At 43.9% G+C, this 18,799-nt stretch overlaps 1 protein-coding gene across 1 annotated transcript in view; it reads left to right on the top strand.

Annotated features, from left to right (window-relative positions):
- LOC126234303 (solute carrier family 35 member G1-like) overlaps window positions 1-18,799 on the top strand; it is a 272,461-nt gene that overhangs the window by 87,679 nt on the left and 165,983 nt on the right. The window lies entirely within an intron of this gene.

Here is an 18,799-nt window from a genome sequence, read left to right as displayed (position 1 = left end):
TCAATGAACAAAGAACATGAAGTAGGGAAAGTTACCTTGGCAGTTACATCTTTGCCGATGAGCTAACACGAAAGAGTTTTGTCAACAACTACATTGTACACCACTGAGCATATTTGTTAGCGAAAGAGAAAGAAGAAACATCGTATTTCAGCAATGGACAAATATCCATGTGAAAAATGTGAAATTAATATCTCATAAGTTAAGTCCAAAGTAATGTCACCAGAGATGACTTTTATGTGGAAGAGAGTTGTAAGCGCAACGAAGAAATTCAATGCGCCTACAATGCTCTTCCACAGAAGAAGTCTCTTGCTAGAACTCATCCAGTGCAGACGTAGTAGAGCAGTTCTGATCTGAATTATTGAGATTGCGAATCGTGACGAGATTGTTTTCGAGCTTAGAAATGTTTGTTGCGTGACGGGATTCACGGCTTAAGAAACTGATTTTATGAAATGAGACAGGAACAGATAGACTCATTTAAGGGTGCACTACGAGTTAATTGAAATCTAATAACGGAATTTTTGTACACTTTGTGCTTGACTTTAAATTAGTTGGACCTTAAGGACAAGTGAATATTCTATGAAAGAATACACGAAATTAGTCTTGAATAGGACCAAAGTACACGACAGCATGAAGAAAAACAATTACGCTAAAGTGTTGAGTTGTGGTAATTGCGAAGAAACTATAGCTCAATAGGACTGACTTAACTAAACTATCCCCTGTGCGTGTGGTGCGGGAGTTATAAGTATTTAGTGACAAAATAAACTGTTAGTTACCAGTTAAATACCCGGTGTGGACTACATCATGAAATAGTTTGCTAAATGACTAAATCAACGACTACCCATGAAAGTGCAAATATTCACGTCATTAGTTGAGAAGTGAACTTTAAAATATTTTCGTATTACGACGCAATCTTACAAAGACTCAATCAAAGAGTATCTCTCGATCTCGCTGCATACCAGCACAACAATTCCATAGCAACGAGACAACAGCGTAAGAAAAAAGTGTTAACTAAAGTATTTCCTCGCAATCAATGGTGTGTGCTATGCGAACGAGAGAAGAATTAATAACTACTGCAAATCCGGGCAATTAACAATACAATATTAATAATGAAAAGCATCAATTATAAATGTTCGCATAAGTGGAACCGCTGCGGACTTGTAATTGAGATACAACGACTACGCGAGGAACGCCTTTTCGGAAGTTTTTCAGGACTGACGTTGCATCGCATCGTGTCTCTGTGGCAGCAGCGGCTCCACGGCGGCGACTACATCGGCGCGCGGCTGGAGTCCGGGGGCACGCGACACACTCCTCATCCTTTCCCTTCTGCCCTGCCGCTCTCCTTCCGGAAGCCTCAGCATCCTCACCATTTATCCGCTCCACTGGTTTCTCTGCGTCATTTTCCTACATGCTTCTCTGTCGTTGATCTCAGTCATATTTGTCACTGTGCACTCGCTTCACAAATGTTACTTCTTCCACCTTGATTCCAAATTTCGCACCATCCTTCTGCGATAGACGACTCCCGTGGTTTCTGCCCTTTCTCTTCTCCTGCCCGTTCTTTCTTAGACTACTTCGGTCTTCTTAATCACACAACCCACAAATCTTGCCCTTTACACTCTGATTTCTCCTCACTCTCCAATTCTCCCCTAGCTCTTCACAACCACCTATCATCAATATAATGAATAATCTCTCAACAATATTATGAATTTCCTTGAGACAGAGAAGTTGCTGTCCATGCATCAGCACGGCTTTAGAAAGCATCCCTCCTGCGAAACGCAACTCGCCTTTTTTGCACATGATATCTTGCGAACCATGGATGAAGGGTATCAGGCGGATGACATATTCCTTGACCTTCGGAAAGCGTTTGACTCGGTGCCCCACTGCAGACTCCTAAGGTACGAGCATATGGGATTGGTTCCCAAGTATGTGAGTGGCTCGAAGACTTCTTTAATGTTGAGTGTTCATCGCAGGTGAGGGTATCATCTGGAGTGCCCCAGGGAAGTGTGGTAGGTCCGCTGTTGTTTTCTGTCTACATAAATGATCTTTTGGATAGGGTGGATAGCAATGTGCGGCTGTTTGCTGATGATGCTGTGGTGTACGGGAAGGTGTCGTCGTTGAGTGACTGTAGGAGGATACAAAATGACTTGGACAGGATTTGTGATTGGTGTAAAGAATCGCAGCTGACTCTAAATATAGGTAAATGTAAATTAATGCAGATGAATAGGAAAAAGGATCCCGTAATGTTTGAATACTCCATTAGTAGTGTAGCGCTTGACACAGCCACGTCGATTAAATATTTGGGCGTAACATTGCAGAGCGATATGAAGTGGGACAAGCATGTAATGGCAGTTGTGGGGAAGGCGGATAAACGTCTTCGGTTCATTGGTAGAATTTTGGAAAGATGTGGTTCATCTGTAATGGAGACCGCTTATAAAACACTAATACGACCTATTCTTGAGTACTGCTCGAGCTTTTGGGATCCCTATCAGGTCGGTTTGAGGGAGGACATGGAAGCAGTTCAGAGGCGGGCTGCTAGATTTGTTACTGGTAGGTTTGATCATCACGCGAGTGTTACGTAAATGCTTCAGGAACTCGGGTGGGAGTCTCTGGGGGAAAGGAGGAGTTCTTTTACATGAATCGCCACTGAGGAAATTTAGAGAACCAGCATTTGAGGCTGACTGCAGTACAATTTTACTGCCGCCAACTTACATTTCGCGGAAAGACCACAAAGATAAGAGAGATTATGGCTTGTACAGAGGCATATAGGCAGTCATTTTCCCCTCGTTCAGTTTGAAAGTGGAACAGGGAGAGAAGATCCTAGTTGTGGTACGAGGTACCCTCCGCCACGCACCGTATGGTGGATTCCGGAGTATGTATGTAGATGCAGATGTTGATCAACTCTTTCAAGGCCTAATATCTTTCTTAGCATTTTTCTTTCTTCTCTATATTTGTTCTGCACCGTGTGTTCATGCCGTCATCGTGTCAGTCCTATGTAGTAGCGTATTCCTCACGGTTGTCATAAGGCGTGAGATCTTTGCCTAGTCATATGATTGGATAGACACGAGCCGTTCAGTGCAGCAAGCGCAAGAGCTACAGTGATGCTCATGCAGGTGCAGCGGTTTGCTGTTAAAGTTCTCGTACATCCAAGGAAAGCTAAGCAACATGTTATTACCTCAAACATGCATATTGCGAAATGGCCATGACAGTAAAAATCAGAGGAGTGAGAACGCGTGCGCCGACTTTCAAACTTCTCGCACACAGTTTTGGGATAGGACAGCAAAAAATGGTTCAAAGGGTTCTGAGCACTATGGGACTTAACATCTATGGTTATCAGTCCCCTACAACTTAGAACTACTTAAACCTAACTAACCTAAGGACATCACACAACACCCAGTCATCACGAGGCAGAGAAAATCCCTGACCCCGCCGGGAATCGAACCCGGGCGCGGGGAGCGAAAACCCTACCACACGACCACGAGCTGCGGACTAGAACAGCAAAAGACGGTGAGAAGGCTGAGGAGGGAGTGTGGCAACGCGAAGTTCTTTCCACCGCATATCGAAAGATGACCGTGTGTGGTACAATTGTAGAGTAAACGTGAACTCTGTGCACAGGACCGAGGGCACATACTGCTGACGCGTCATGCTCGGCAAATGAGTACTGGGCACGGTGTGGAGGGGTGGGGAGTCGGCACACTGCCCTCCCTGCCCTTGTCGGCATTGCTGACCTCGCAGTCGCCACTTTTCAATCAGGTGGCTCCTAAACTGGCGTCAGGAGGCTGTGTGCACCTCCTTGCCGTCCTTCCACAAGGAAAATGTCCCTGTCACTATCAGGAATCGAACCCGTGCCCTCCGCATGGGAGTCAGCCGTGCTGGCCATTCAGCAGCACTAAAAGATATTTCGTAAATCTTCGATGAAGCTGCACCGTCCAACACTACCACGCAGCAGGTCTGTCTCTCCTCTGTCCAGGTCTTCTGCATCCGTGACGCTGTACATACCACACATATCTTAGAACTACGTAGAAGATCCGTGACTTCATCATAGCCGGCCGGGGTGGCCGAGCGGTTCTAGGCATTACAGTCTGGAACCGCGCGACCGTTATGGTCGCAGGTTCGAATCCTACCTCGGGCGTGGATGTGTGTGATGTCCTTAGGTTAGTTAGGTTTAAGTAGTTCTAGGTTCTAGGGGACCGATGACCTCAGAAGTCCCATAGTGCTCAGAGCCATTTTGAACCATTTTTGAACTTCATCATAAGGCTTCATTTGCTGGGGATTTGCCGTTTACCGCCTACAGGCGACAAATCACCATATATACCAACAACAGCACAGTCTTTCTCAAGATGCTTCTCCAGCTGCCTCTGTGACTACACAGCTACCTTTCATTCTTTGCGCTGAATCCCTACTAATATTATGAGTGCGAAAATAACTCTGATACATTTTCACAACTAAATCGGTGTACCAATTCACGATGAGATAGGGTGTGCAGATAGCCTGAAATGTAAGGTAGAACGTACGCTACCGTAATTTAGAAAGTGTACAATAAAAGATATTTATTAATTTCAAAAATATTAGCGAGTTAGGAGAAATATTCAATCTTTGAAAAGCTGTTTACTCTTTGCCTGCCGCGCGGGATAGCCGTGCGGTCTCGGGCGCCTTATCACGGTTCGCACGACTTCCCCCGTCGGAGGTTCGAGTCCTCCCTCGGGCATGGGTGTGTGTGTGTTGTCATTAGCGTAAGTTAGTTTAAATCAGATTAAGTAGTGTATAAGGCTAGGGACCGATGACCTCAGCAGTTTGGTCCCATAGGAACTTATCACAAAACTCTTTGACTTTTCAACTTTATCATATTTGATTTGTAAATAATAGATTTCAGCTATCAGTCGTCCTTTGTAATTTTTATTGGCAGATCTAGATTTCAGCTAGAAACTAGCCATTCTCAATGCACTATCCTTTTTCGGTCAATTCATGTCAATGCATGAGTATTCAATGAACTGTGTACAAAGCCAGACCAACAGGCTTGACCAAAAAGAGGATAGTGCATTGAGAATGGCTAGTTTCTAGCTGAAATCTAGATCTGCCAATAAAAATTCCAAAGGACGACTGATAGCTGAAATCTATTATTTACAAATTAAAAAAAAAGAAAACGGTCGCTGCGTGCAACAGCCTCTGAATGGATGGTAACCTGATTTATCATATTTGTGGAATTGTTCTATTGGTCAGTATGTTCTACGTAATACAACTAATGATTCCAATACTTATACAATCCTCAACGTCATTAATTCGTACTTCCATACTAATCTTTTTAAAGGCGAAAGTAATTCTGTTACGTTCTCAAGATTAAATCGATGGACCGATTTCGATGAAATTTGGTGTGGGGATACCTTGAACCACGAAGGAGAACGTACGCTACTTTGGAAGGTAAAATAGAAAATCGGCCTCCTAGGAGCGTGTAATAGGGAATGAAACATCATTTTTTTCACACCAAAGAACATAAACTGTGGAAAAAATGATTAAATTTGTTGTAAAATGAACATGTTGTGTAATGTATATCGACTTCAGTATGACCATTCCTAGATGGATTGGATTACAAGTAGTTGAAATGCTATTATAATTCATACCGGACTTCACTGACAGACGTTCACGTAGCATACACTCTCAATATAGTCTGGCGGCATCTCGATCACCTCCCCCCATACAGATGGTAGGTGTCATACACCATCAGTGTATCCATCTCTGTCGATCTCTCGAAAGAACTGCCCTATGACACTTATGACTTCGTCTCTTGTGTTGCAGCGCACGCCACGAAGAATTTCCTTCGTTTTACAAGGCCTCGCCTCCGAATGTTTTTATTTGAAAACTCTTGAATCGTTTTATATAAAACAAATGTTAATAACATTCTACATCTTTATTCTTGCAATGAGAGACCAGTGTTGTAACTGCGGCGGGACCAAACGGGAGCGGCCCGCGTACAAACAAACGAACGGGAGAGGACGGACAGGAACAACGACGGACGACCGAGCAAGACCTTACGAACAACAACACGCAAGAAGCAACGGGGTCACAAGCGAGGACCTCACGAATCCACAACGTCCACTCGTACACGGAAACAGAGTAAAGTAAACACGCTGTCTGTAGGCGAGATGCCTTGCTGAGCGAGAGGCAGGCGCTTAAACAGAGGACAGGGTACGTCGGTGTTGGCTGCCGGGACCGAGTGCTCCACTGTGGCGCCCTCACGCTATATGCGAGCCAGGAACGCGTGCAGCCACGGTTTAGGGGGCGACCGCTTCAGAGACCTTTAGTGGTAATCGAGGTCCATGCTGTCTGGCGCGGATTCGAAACCCGTGGTTCATTGACAGAGCCACAACCTCATCTCTGCTTGCGCCACTTTATCACCATCAAAGTGAATTCCTCTAAGTTGTTGGAAATACATAAAGGATAAACATTTAGAATCTTAATAACGTTTGTTTTATTTGAAAGGCTTTAAGAGTTTTCACATTAAAATTTTGGAAGCATTACTTTTCAGTACCCCACTGTACTTCGTTTTAAGAGTTTCAGATGATCGCAGCTAGCGCTATTGACTCCTGTTCTATGTGCTGGTGTGTGTTTGGCCGTTTTTCGCCTTATGTGAGCATTTCAGGGCCTCGGCAGTGGAGACTGCTCGCTAAACTTTTCGATCGTGAAAAGTCTCGGTGGTCTATGTCAGTTCCAAGCAGAGAAGAAGTCTTAACTACTCTCCCCAATCATATATTTAAATAATAGGTTAAATGATCAAAAAAAAGTGTTCAAATGTGTGTGAATGCTTAAGGTACCAAACTGCTGAGGTCATCGGTCCCTAGACTTACACATTACTTAAACTAACTTACGCTGAGACAAACACACACACCCATGCCCTTGGGAGGACTCGAACATCCGGCGGGACGGGGGTTAAATGATTGTTTCTCCTCTGCTGCATATTTCAGACAAATAAAAACAAAGAACCCTGGCAGCTGTAACGGTACTTAAAACTACAAATTGCAGACAGTGCTATGAGATATACAAAAGAGCTTCAAATTGCCTCTAACTCCACAGTCGTGTAATTGCTGCATTAATTCTTACATCTTCATTTTCACACCTCTCACAGCCATTGTAGGCGCTTGGAATATATTTCTCAACTCACTCAGACAATGTATGCTATGCGATAGCATGTTGCAGGAAGATCTCCTACAGGTATGTAGGATGGTTAGTCGCATTCAGTATTAGAGAAAAACAGCTAGTATAAATTGTTCGTGTGTGATACACAAAAGAGCAACTACAAGTAATGGTTCATTAACTACGTGCCGTCAGTCAAAGCCATTTGCGGAAGTCAATTAGTCTAACTGAAACATCAGGACACTTATTTTATTTCATTATCGTAATTGTTCGTTGGCAGCGATTTGAATTGTAAAATGTGTTCAAATGGTTCAAATGGCTCTGAGCACTATGGGACTTAACATCTGTGGTCATCAGTCCCCTAGAACTTAGAACTTCTTAAACCTAACTAACCTAAGGACATCACACACATCCATGCCCGAGGCAGGATTCGGACCTGCGACCGTAGCAGTCGCGCGGTTCCGGACTGAGCGCCTAGAACCGCTAGACCACCGCGGCCGGCTGTAAAACGTGTGTTTATACAGGGTGGTCCCGAATTCATGGTACAAACTTTAATGGTAGGTACAGGACATTGTAACAAGGATTTATTGTATAGGAATGTATAGTCGCAGGTGACGCGGTGAGGCGTAAACAGGGGAAAGAGAAATGGAGTGATCGGTTGGTGTCACTGCCGGTAGAGGGCAGTAGATGAACATGATGTATCGCAGTAGGGACAAGCGCCATTCACAATTGTGCTGCCGTAGACGATGGGTGACTTTACGTATGCAGAAAAAGCAGACATGCATTACATGTACGGCCGTGCAAATGGTAACGCCAGAGCTGCGTTACGAATGTATCGCGCGGAGTATCCTAATCGACGAATGCCGGATCATAGAATTTTTCAACGGTTACATCGTCAACTTTGTGAAACAGGTACGTTCGACGTCAACAGACATGACGCTGGTCGATTAAGAGCTGTACGCACTCCAAGACTGGAAGAACGCATCTTGAACATAGTGGCTGATAGACCCGAGTCAAGCACAAGAACTGTTGCGCGTGACGTACATGTGAGTCATCAGACTGTATGCAGAGTGTTAAATGAAAATCGCTTACACCCCTTCCATTTTCAAAAAGTACAAGCATTGAATCCGGCAGATTATCCTCTTCGCGTGAACTTCTGCCAGTGGTTGTTGCAGCAATGTGCGTTGCAGCCGGATTTCGTAGGTCATGTGCTATTTACAGATGAAGCGACATTTTCACGCGAGGGTGTCTTTAATGCGCACAATTCCCATGTGTGGGCAACAGATAATCCACATGCAACGCGTCCACATGCGTATCAACAACGTTTCGGTATTAATGTGTGGGCTGGTATTGTGAACGACTTTTTGATTGGGCCATACTTACTACCCACGCGACTCTGTGGCGAAAGCTATCTTATTTTTCTGCAAGAAGTGTTACCAGAACTGCTGCAAGATGTTCCGCTCGCCATTCGTAACCGCATGTGGTTTCAGCACGATGGAGCGCCAGCACACTTCAGCACTGCTGTACGGAATTACCTGAATGCCACGTTTGGTGCTAGATGGATTGGGCGTGGTGGACCAGTCCCTTGGCCACCCCGATCTCCTGATTTCTCTTGCCTCGATTACTTTTTATGGGGACATCTTAAGAGCCTTGTTTATGAGACTCCAGTTGACTCAGATGAGGATCTCGTTGCTCGCATATCTGTAGCTGCTGCAGGTGTGCGTGAAATACCAGGCATCTTTGAACGTGTACGCCAATCGCTGCACCGACGCTGTCAAGCATGTATCGCTCATGGTGGACGCAATTTTGAACACTTACTGTAAACATGACACTTGTCAACAACGATTTCAATAAAATCTTTCGTTTTCCTTTCGGCCGTTATTTCCCCTGTTTACGCCTCACCGCGTCACCTGGGACTATACATTCCTATACAATATATCCTTGTTACAATGTCCTGCACCTACCATTAAAGTTTGTACCATGAATTCGGGACCACCCTGTATAAGATTCCTCCTCCGTCCCCTTCTTAGTCTTTTTCTTCTTCAGCTCCATGTTGTGCCATTTATTGCCCGTTGTACTACTTTTTTTTCTTTGTGCTACCAAGATCTTGCCAAGATCTCTTTATTTTCCTGAATCCATTCTGTGCAAAGCGAGCATTTAGTTTCCTCCTGTCCCCTTTTTACTTTACAGTATCTTTCTAGTGCCGTCATTTCTGAGGCCATACGCCCTCTTTTCTTTTAGCCATGCTTCTTAATGTGCTTTATATGTTAGGCGTTTGTTGACTGTTCGATACGGTACGTGTATGATAAACTCATAGTTCACCTCGTAAATCACTGTAATTGCCATAAGACAAGTCAGAAACTAAAACAGTTTGCCAGGTCTAATATTCTATTACTAACAGTAATTTCAGTTTGGATAGACTTTTGTGTAAGGTAGTCAGTTTTTGATATTATGAGTTGATATTTTAATATTATATTCTATACTAATATCGGAGAACCAAGAGGGAACAATAAGAACAGGTGTAAAGATAGAAGTTACCGGATTAAAAAGGACGTAAATCGTGGGTGCTGCACGTCACACGCAGTGTCGCAGCTGTGTGTTGTACGAGCAAGGGCGGAAATAAAAAAGATAGGTCCAAGAGCCGGATTAAAAATCATATTGAAAGGATACAAATGATAAGATCCTCTGATAACATTTCTATTCTCAGCGCAAGTGGGGATTAATTACAAGGAGTGTTGAACTGAACGAACAGTCTAGCGAGCACAGAAGATGACTGTGAGTAAATCGAAGAAACGCGTGCTTGAATGCTCGCCTAGCAACGATGCCTGTGTGACTATTGCTGCCTTTCAAACACACCTGGAAAATTGGGGTTTAACTTAGAGGCTTCCACAATTCCCACTATCAGCTCTTCATCCGTCTCGATAGGTGTTTCGTAAAACACAGAATTCTGGTGCCACTGGCGAAATACATCATGGAGTGTCAAGTCGAGGCAACGTGTAGGCCGTGTTCCCATACAACCGCACGCTGTGCAGTTCTCATAAAAGGCCTACCGAAATAACTGCGCACCAAATGAGCGAAGTGCACAGACGCACCATCATGTTGATGCAAGATGCGCTGTCGTACGTTGAGTGGGACACGTTCCAGTAATTCTGGCAGTGTTTGTTACGGCGTAAAGTCAAGCGCCGGCCCGTCAGTCGGGGAAGACGTCTGCCGATCGCACGCCGACCGACCCATTTCCAGGACAACAACGCGACACGAGCGGGCCCTATGTGGAGAGGACAGAAGGCCCGCTACCGACTGGCGACGCACCAGTTCAATGGCAGCTTCAAGAGTAGCGAATTGTATAGAAGCGTCAACGCTCGTTATTTCGCTAGTACTGTCTAGGACTTGGAAGAGCAGTTGAATGGAATGGATGGTGTCTTGAAGGGAGGATATAAGATGAACATCAACAAAAGCAAAACGAGGATAATGGAATGTAGTCGAATTAAGTCGGGTGATGTTGAGGGTATTAGATTAGGAAATGAGACACTTAAAGTAGTAAAGGAGTTTTGCTATTTGGGGAGCAAAATAACTGATGATGGTCGAAGTAGAGAGGATATAAAATGTAGACTGGCAATGGCAAGGAAAGCGTTTCTGAAGAAGAGAAATTTGTTAACATCGAGTATAGATTTAAGTGTCAGGAAGTCTTTTCTGAAAGTATTTGTATGGAGTGTAGCCATGTATGGAAGTGAAACATGGACGATAAATAGTTTGGACAAGAAGAGAATAGAAGCTTTCGAAATGTGGTGCTACAGAAGAATGCTGAAGATTAGATGGGTAGATCACATAACTAATGAGGAGGTACTGAACAGGATTGGGGAGAAGAGGAGTTTGTGGCACAACTTGACCAGAAGAAGGGATCGGTTGGTAGGACATGTTCTGAGGCATCAAGGGATCACCAATTTAGTATTGGAGGGCAGCGTGGAGGGTAAAAATCGTAGGGGGAGACCAAGAGATGCATACACTAAGCAGATTCAGAAGGATGTAGGTTGCAGTAGGTACTGGGAGATGAAGAAGCTTGCACAGGATAGAGTAGCATGGAGAGCTGCATCAAACCAGTCTCAGGACTGAAGACCACAACAACAACAACAACTGTCTATGTAGCACAGACTTTGGAATTGTATATACTGAAGGCGATTACTTATTTTGTATGTCCGTTGCTTGCGACGCATCAGTGTAATTCACAAAGTTAGGTATTGTATCTTTGCTTATTGTAATAAAACTCGTTAATACGAGTATTTGATTGTTTGCGTAGCGAACCGAGAAGGCATGGTTCCTAGACACCCCATATTCGACAAGGAGACAATAGTGTCTCTCTTAAGAATATTAAGTGTCAGCTTGCTTTCAGTCGTCGGGTGATCCCGTGTGGACCAGGCAGACTGCCGCCTACCAAACCAACCCATTCGTTGACGGCGAAGTGCTCTTGGTGACCACGAACAATGGTGGCGTGCGGATTTTCCCCTGCCCACATTTGTTGACTGTAGCTGTTGAATGTACCTTCCCTTCTGAAGTATGTCGCATCTGTAAAAAAAAAATAAAAAGTGTGGTAATTCATGTTGAGCGACTCACTTCTGCAAACACAATGCGGCGCGGAAAATTTTCTTGGTTAAGGGCATGAACTTTCTCAAGCTGGTAAAGGTGCAACTCATCTTAATTCCACACACGCCAGACCATGGAATAGCTTGCACCAGTTCCCGAGGAACACTCTGCGAGCTCGTTGAGGGCATGTTTTGTAGCACTGCTGAAGTCTCTTCTTGAAACTATGGTGCCGGTCGTTGTGGCCGAGCGGTTCTACCCACTTCAGTCTGGAACCGCGCGACCGCTACGGTCGCTGGTTCGAATCCTCCCTCGGACATGGGTGTGTGTGGTGTCCTTAGGTTAGTTAGGTTTAAGTAGTTCTAAGTCTAGGGAACTGATTGTTGGGTTTGCAGAAGAGCCAACACCGTGTTACTACAGGAGGCTGAAATGCACGCGTTTTAGCTCACGCAGGCTGGCGTGAGGAGGGAAGAACTATACTGACGTGAGATCTGGAACATGACAAGGAATTAAAATTAACAAAGCTGACGTAGCTAGTTTGATACTTAACTTTAATCCATTAATGATGAACGTCGCTCTTGACGGTACACGAGTTACAATATTTTCTGTTCAGAAGACATAGTAATTGAATATGGCGCCTTGCTAGGTCGTAGCAAATGACATAGCTGAAGGCTATGCTAAACTGTCGTCTCTGCAAATGAGAGCGGATTTAGTCAGTGAACCATCGCTAGCAAAGTCGGCTGTACAACTGGGGCGAGTGCTACGGAGTCTCTAGACTAGACCTGCCGTGTGACGGCGCTCTGTCTGCAATCACTGATAGTGGCGACACGCGGGTCCGACGTATACTAACGGACCACGGCCGATTTAAAGGCTACCACCTAGCAAGTGTGGTGTCTGGCGGTGACACCACACGATCTCAGATGTTAAGTCCCATAGTGCTCAGACCCATTGGAACCATTTTTTTTTTATGGCGTCGTCTTGGGTAAAATATTCCGGAGGTAAAATAGTCCCCCATTCGGATCTCCGGGCGGGGACTACTCTAGAGGACGTCGTTATCAGGAAAAAGAAAACTGGCGTTCTACGGATCGGAGCGTGGAATGTCAGATCCCATAACCGGGCAGGTAGATTAGATAATTTAAAAAGCGAAATGGATAGGATAAAGTTAGATATAGTGGGAATTAGTGATTCAATCTGTATATTGAGCAAGCAGTAAAGGAAACAAAAGAAAAGTTCGGAGTAGGTATTAAAATCCATGGAGAAAGCAAAGGACTTGGAAGAGCAGTTGAACGGAATGGACAGTGTCTTGAAAGGAGGATATAAGATGAACATCAACAAAAGCAAAACGAGGATAATGGAATGTAGTCGAATTAAGTCGGGTGATGCTGAGGGAATTAGATTAGGAAATGAGACACTTAAAGTAGTAAAGGAGTTTTGCTATTTGGGGAGAAAAATAACTGATGATGGTCGAAGTAGAGAAGACATAAAATGTAGACTGGCAATGGCAGGGAAAGCGTTTCTGAAGAAGAGACATTTGTTAACATCGAGTATTGATTTAAGTGTCAGGAAGTCATTTCTGAAAGTATTTGTATGGAGTGTAGCCATGTATGGAAGTGAAACATGGACGATAAATAGTTTGGAGAAGAAGAGGATAGAAGCTTTCGAAATGTGGTGCTACAGAAGAATGCTGAAGAATAGATGGGTAGATCACATAACTAATGATGAAGTATTGAATAGAATTGGGGAGAAGAGGAGTATGTGGCCCAACTTGACAAAAAGAAGGGACCGGTTAGTAGGACATGTTCTGAGGCATCAAGTGATCACAAATTTAGCAATGGAGGGCAGCGTGGAGGGTAAAAATGGTAGAGGGAGACGAAGAGATGAATACACTAAGCAGATTCAGAAGGATGTAGATTGCAGTAGGTACTGGGAGATGAAGAAGCTTGCACAGGATAGGGTAGCATGGAGAGTTGCATCAAACCAGTCTCAGGACTGAAGACCACAACAACAACAACATGCTGAAACATTTCGTTTTAATTTTTTCTGAAGAACGTGTCCCTTGTGACACCGAAACCTAGGCCACAAATTAATTGTGTTCGCGGCTGAGGGCTGTGTTTTTCAAAAAAAAATTCTATTATACAACAGTCGCTGATTGACAGCTATGTTAAAAACCTTATGGACATAAGTTGCTAAGTCAAAGCTGCTTGTTATGACTAACAGCCCTCTCATTTTCTACATGCATTTTACAAACACCGTGTATACACTAGAACATAGATTTAGCGTTTGCTAACAGTGCCATCTAATGATAAAATCCAAAATAAGCAATTATTAGGAGTTTTCCTTTTCCTATTCATTTTTATATTGTATTTTTGACATCTGCTTTGGAGAAACTAGGTGGCACTATCATCAAATGTTAGTTCCGTATTCCAGCGTATATGAACTCCCATACGATTACTCATTTCAGGATGACGTCAGCGTAACAAGATGTTAGTGCTGTGCTTTACTCGCTTGTTTTATAATTTATTTGGCAGGTATATTGCAGTTGCGCTTGGAAAAGGTTTCTTCTTATTTTCATACCTGAAGATGACTGCAGTGGACAGCTGAAGTCAGTCACTGTGCTTCACTGGTTCGGTTTTTTTAACAACATACAAAATAACCTATTGCACCTGAACTGCCCAAAAAGTTGCTCTGCAAACTGCTCAGTCCCGATCTTCATGTGCCCTTATAGCTCAATACGTCAGTTGTGTAGTTTATAGGTGAAGACTCTGATTCTAGTCCCGTTTGATTAACTCTGGAAATTCCATCGCCACATAATGTACCGCAACTGTTCATTCCTGTTACGTAGATAATGTCTCCTACACTCCACCATTTTCTCGGCAAAAACTGGGCTCACGAAGTGACAAACGTCAATAGAACCAGGCGGAAGAGGCGCTATGGATTAGCGCCTGTAGGAGCTTTGTAGCACGAGTGTCTGTGTCCATACGGTGTGTGACGTCAGCAAGACGTCAGAGCTTTTGATCCGTGCGGTGACAAAACCGTGCGCAACCGAGTGTGGAAGCGTGTACTGGTTAGTGCGTAACAGCGTGTGTTGGCAGCAGCTGCCCTATTGCTGTGCTAATCGCAGTGGTCCAGCGAAAGGAGCCTCCGTGGGGACTCACCAAGGTAAATGAGCGTCGTGATATTTCAGACTTTCTTGGGAAAACTGATGAATCCCAACTGGATAAGTCTGGAACCGAGCTAATGTTATTTTTATTGGAACTATATTTTTACAACACCCCTAGTTGCCTTTAAGAGGTGTGAGGAAAACTATTAGAGAAACTGTCATAACAGTGAGAAAAAATAACAACATTAGCTATAGTTTTCTTCAGGCGGTCGTCAGCAGTGGATATATCTTTCAGGAAATTCATGACCCTTAATTGCATTAGAACAATGTATTAATTTCCTACCGGTTTCGGGCACTGTCAATCATATGGCACGAAAATTGCCTACTGCAAATCACATGTCGATCATATTGAACCGCCGGCCGTTGTGGCCGACCGGTTCTAGGCGCTTCAGTGTGGAACCGCGCGACCGCTACGGTCGCAAGTTGGAATCCTGCCTCGGGCATGGATGTGTGTGATGTCCTTAGGTTAGTTAGGTTTAAGTAGTTCTACGTTCTGGGGGACTGATGACCTCAGAAGTTAAGTCCCATTTTAACCTTAATGCAGAGCGTATGTTATTTTATTGCGGGGTATCAGCCTACAGCTGTGTGTTTATCTTCTAAGACTCACTCACCATAGAAGCGGGTGATATCCTTGTACACAGCCACACAGCACCACGTGCCTCACATTCCTCCCATCTCACTCACATGTATTTCATTTCTGAAACCGTGAAGCGCAAGGCAGCACTACAGTCCGTAAAGTGAAAGCAACAACAAGTTAAATTGCATATTTTACAAGAAAAACGCCTTTTGCATGCTGTACATTAATTTTTTTGTTTTACCCATGCACACAGGCGCGTTTCGCCTCTTTTACAAGGCATCTTCAGTGGATGTCCTGCAGTATTACATGACTTGTTTTCGTTTTCACATATAGCTTACAGATTTGAAACAGTTCATGGAAATTTTTGTAATGAAATGGTAAAGTACTTACAGATTAAGCACCTACATCAGCTTTGTATAATATGGAGAACTGTTTGAAATCTTTCTGCTTTTATTATAGCCACTCCGTTTTCGATACATAGTAGTGCAACTGCCATTTTCTGTGTCTAGAACGTCATTTCTTTTTGTAAGACTGTTTGTCAGATTGTGGTTTGAATTTGGGTGTGTCTGCGTTTTTTATGTGTTTTATGAGTTGTATTAACAGTAAGATGTTCCTTAAAGTTCTGTCATCTTCTATTTTATAGTTTCCGGATAGTAGTTTCAGCATGGATGAATTGAATCACAAGCGTGCTACAAGAATTAAAGACACGAAAATAGAGTGAACAATGGAAAAAATATCTGATAACTTCGCAAGAAAAGTACCACTTATAAAAAATTAAGGTAGAAAAGAAACTCCTACTAACTAACCAGGTGAATGTAACTAGCCATTCACTGTTTGATCATACAATAAACAGTAATCGCAATTCATGATCACAGTTCCAATTTCTCTCCTCAGTATACCGTAATCACACACACACACACACTCAGACACACGCACACACATATATCAACACACATACAGTAAAAAGTAATTGAAACAAAATCTGAGACTGAAGGTAACACAGAACCAAATGACACTCTACGCACAGAAAACGCTATGTTTCGAAAACGGAGTCAGCACAAGAAAAACAACAAGCCCGTGAGTCAGAAAGCTGCTTAATTTATAAATAATGAATGAGACGCTTATATGTAAGTACCTTCGCATTTTGTTATAAAACTTTCCATGAAATGTTTTAAATTTATAAGCTAAATGCGAAAACGGAAAAATCACGCAATATTTCATAGCACCCACTCAAGATGCCTTGTAAAAGATACGTAACGCATGTGGATACATAAGTAAAATAAAAAAAATAACGCACAGGACGCAAAAGAGGTTTTTCTTTTAAACTACTGCAATTTATGTACAGCAGCTGCGAAAAGGGCCACCATAAGAAACTTGTCAATAGCAAGTTGTCGTCTGTAGCAGTATTTTGCGGAACTTAAGGTTTAGTGCAAATGGACGCATTCCGTCTTGCCGACCATGTGGAAAAGCGATAAATGTTGAACAGCGGTCTCAAGTTAGATGAGACTTGGAGTGCAAGTAACATGTCGTTGCACTTTCGCGCGTGATGAAAAACAACTTCTAATTACTGAGGCAGTTCTAGTTTCTGTATGACCTGATATATTCTCAGTTTATTTTGAAGATTTATGCAAGGCATTTGTGTCAGAGAGCGTTAAGCGATGTTAAGGAAATTTCTCTTCAAATACTCAAATAGTGACACTTCTGAAGAGTCAACGCAAAGAAAAAAGTATCTTCCGAAGGGTTACCGACAAACTCTGCCACATATTCGTTCCGTGTGTGAAATCGAGGAATTCTGGCTTACGTTAGACGAAATTTCAGACTCTATTGGCGGGAAAGTTGGGAATGTTATTGTTTGGGTGTTAAAAATCCATGAAGTGAGTTCAGTAGCGTTATGAGGACTCTGCTGTGAATGTTACAGCCAAGGCGAGCATTAAACGCGGTGTTACTGAGTTCTTTGGTAAAATTTTTATTCCATTTGTTGCGAATTGTCCCTGAATGTCGTGGTGGGCGACAAATACTACACTACTGCCCATTAAAATTGCTACACCACGAAGACGACGTGCTACAGACCCGAAATTTAACCGACAGGAAGAATATGCTATGATATGCAAATGATAAGCTTTTGAGAGCATTCACACAAGGTTGGCGACACCTACAACGAGCTGACATGAGGAAAGTTTCCAACCGATTTCTCATACACAAACAGCAGTTGACCGGCGTTGTCTGGGGAAACGTTGTTGTGATGCCTCGTGTAAGGAGGAGAAATGCGTACTACCACGTTTCCGACTTTGATAAAGGCCGGATTGTAGCCTATCGCGACTGCGGTTTATCGTATCGCGACATTGCTGCTCGCGTTGGTCGAGATCCAATGACTGTCAGCAGAATATGGAATCAGTGGTTTCAGGAGGGTAATACGGAACGCCGTGCTGGATCCCAACGGCCTCGTATCACTAGCAGTCGAGATGACAGGCATCTTATCCGCATGGCTGTAACGGGTCGTGCAGCCACGTCTCGATGCCCGAGTCAACAGATGGGGACGTTTGCAAGACAACAACCATCTGTACGAACAGTTCGACGACGTTTGCAGCAGCATGGACCATCAGCTCGGAGACTATGGCTGCGGCTACCCTTGACGCTGCATCACAGACAGGAGCGCTTGCGATGGTGTACTCAACGACGAACCTGGGTGCAAGAATGGCAAAACGTCATTTTTTCGGATGAATCCAGGTTCTCTTTACAGCATCATGATGGTCGGAACCGTGTTTGGCGACATTGCAGTGAACGCACATTCGAAGCGTGTATTCGTCATCGCCATACTGACATATCACCCCGTGTGATGGTATGGGGTGCCATTGGTTACACGTCTCGGTCACCTCTTGTTCGCATTGACGGCACTTTGAACAGTGGACGTTACATTTCAGATGTGTTACGACCCGTGGCTCTAGCCTTCATTCGATCCCTGCGAAACGCTACATTTCAGCAGGATGATGCACGACCGCATGTTGGAGGTCCCGTACGGGCCTTTCTGGATACAGAAAATGTTCGACTGCTGTCCTGGCCAGCACATTCTCCAGATCTCTCACCAATTGAAACGTTTGGTCAATGGTGGCCGAGCAACTGGCTTGTCACAATACGCCAGTCACTACTCTTGTTGAACTGTGGTATCATGTTGAAGCTGCATGGGCAGCTGTACCTGTACACGCCGTCGAAGCTCTGTTTGACTCAATGCCCAGGCGTTTCAAGGTCGTTATTATGGCCAGAGGTGGTTGTTCTGGGTACTGATTTCTCAGGATCTATGCACCCAAACCGCGTGAAAATGTAATCACATGTCAGTTCTAGTATAGTATATTTGTCCAATGAATACC

Source organism: Schistocerca nitens, chromosome 1 (genome assembly GCF_023898315.1).
Source record: "Schistocerca nitens isolate TAMUIC-IGC-003100 chromosome 1, iqSchNite1.1, whole genome shotgun sequence".
Lineage (NCBI taxonomy): Eukaryota > Metazoa > Arthropoda > Insecta > Orthoptera > Acrididae > Schistocerca > Schistocerca nitens.
This window is presented reverse-complemented; position numbering and strand designations above follow the sequence as displayed.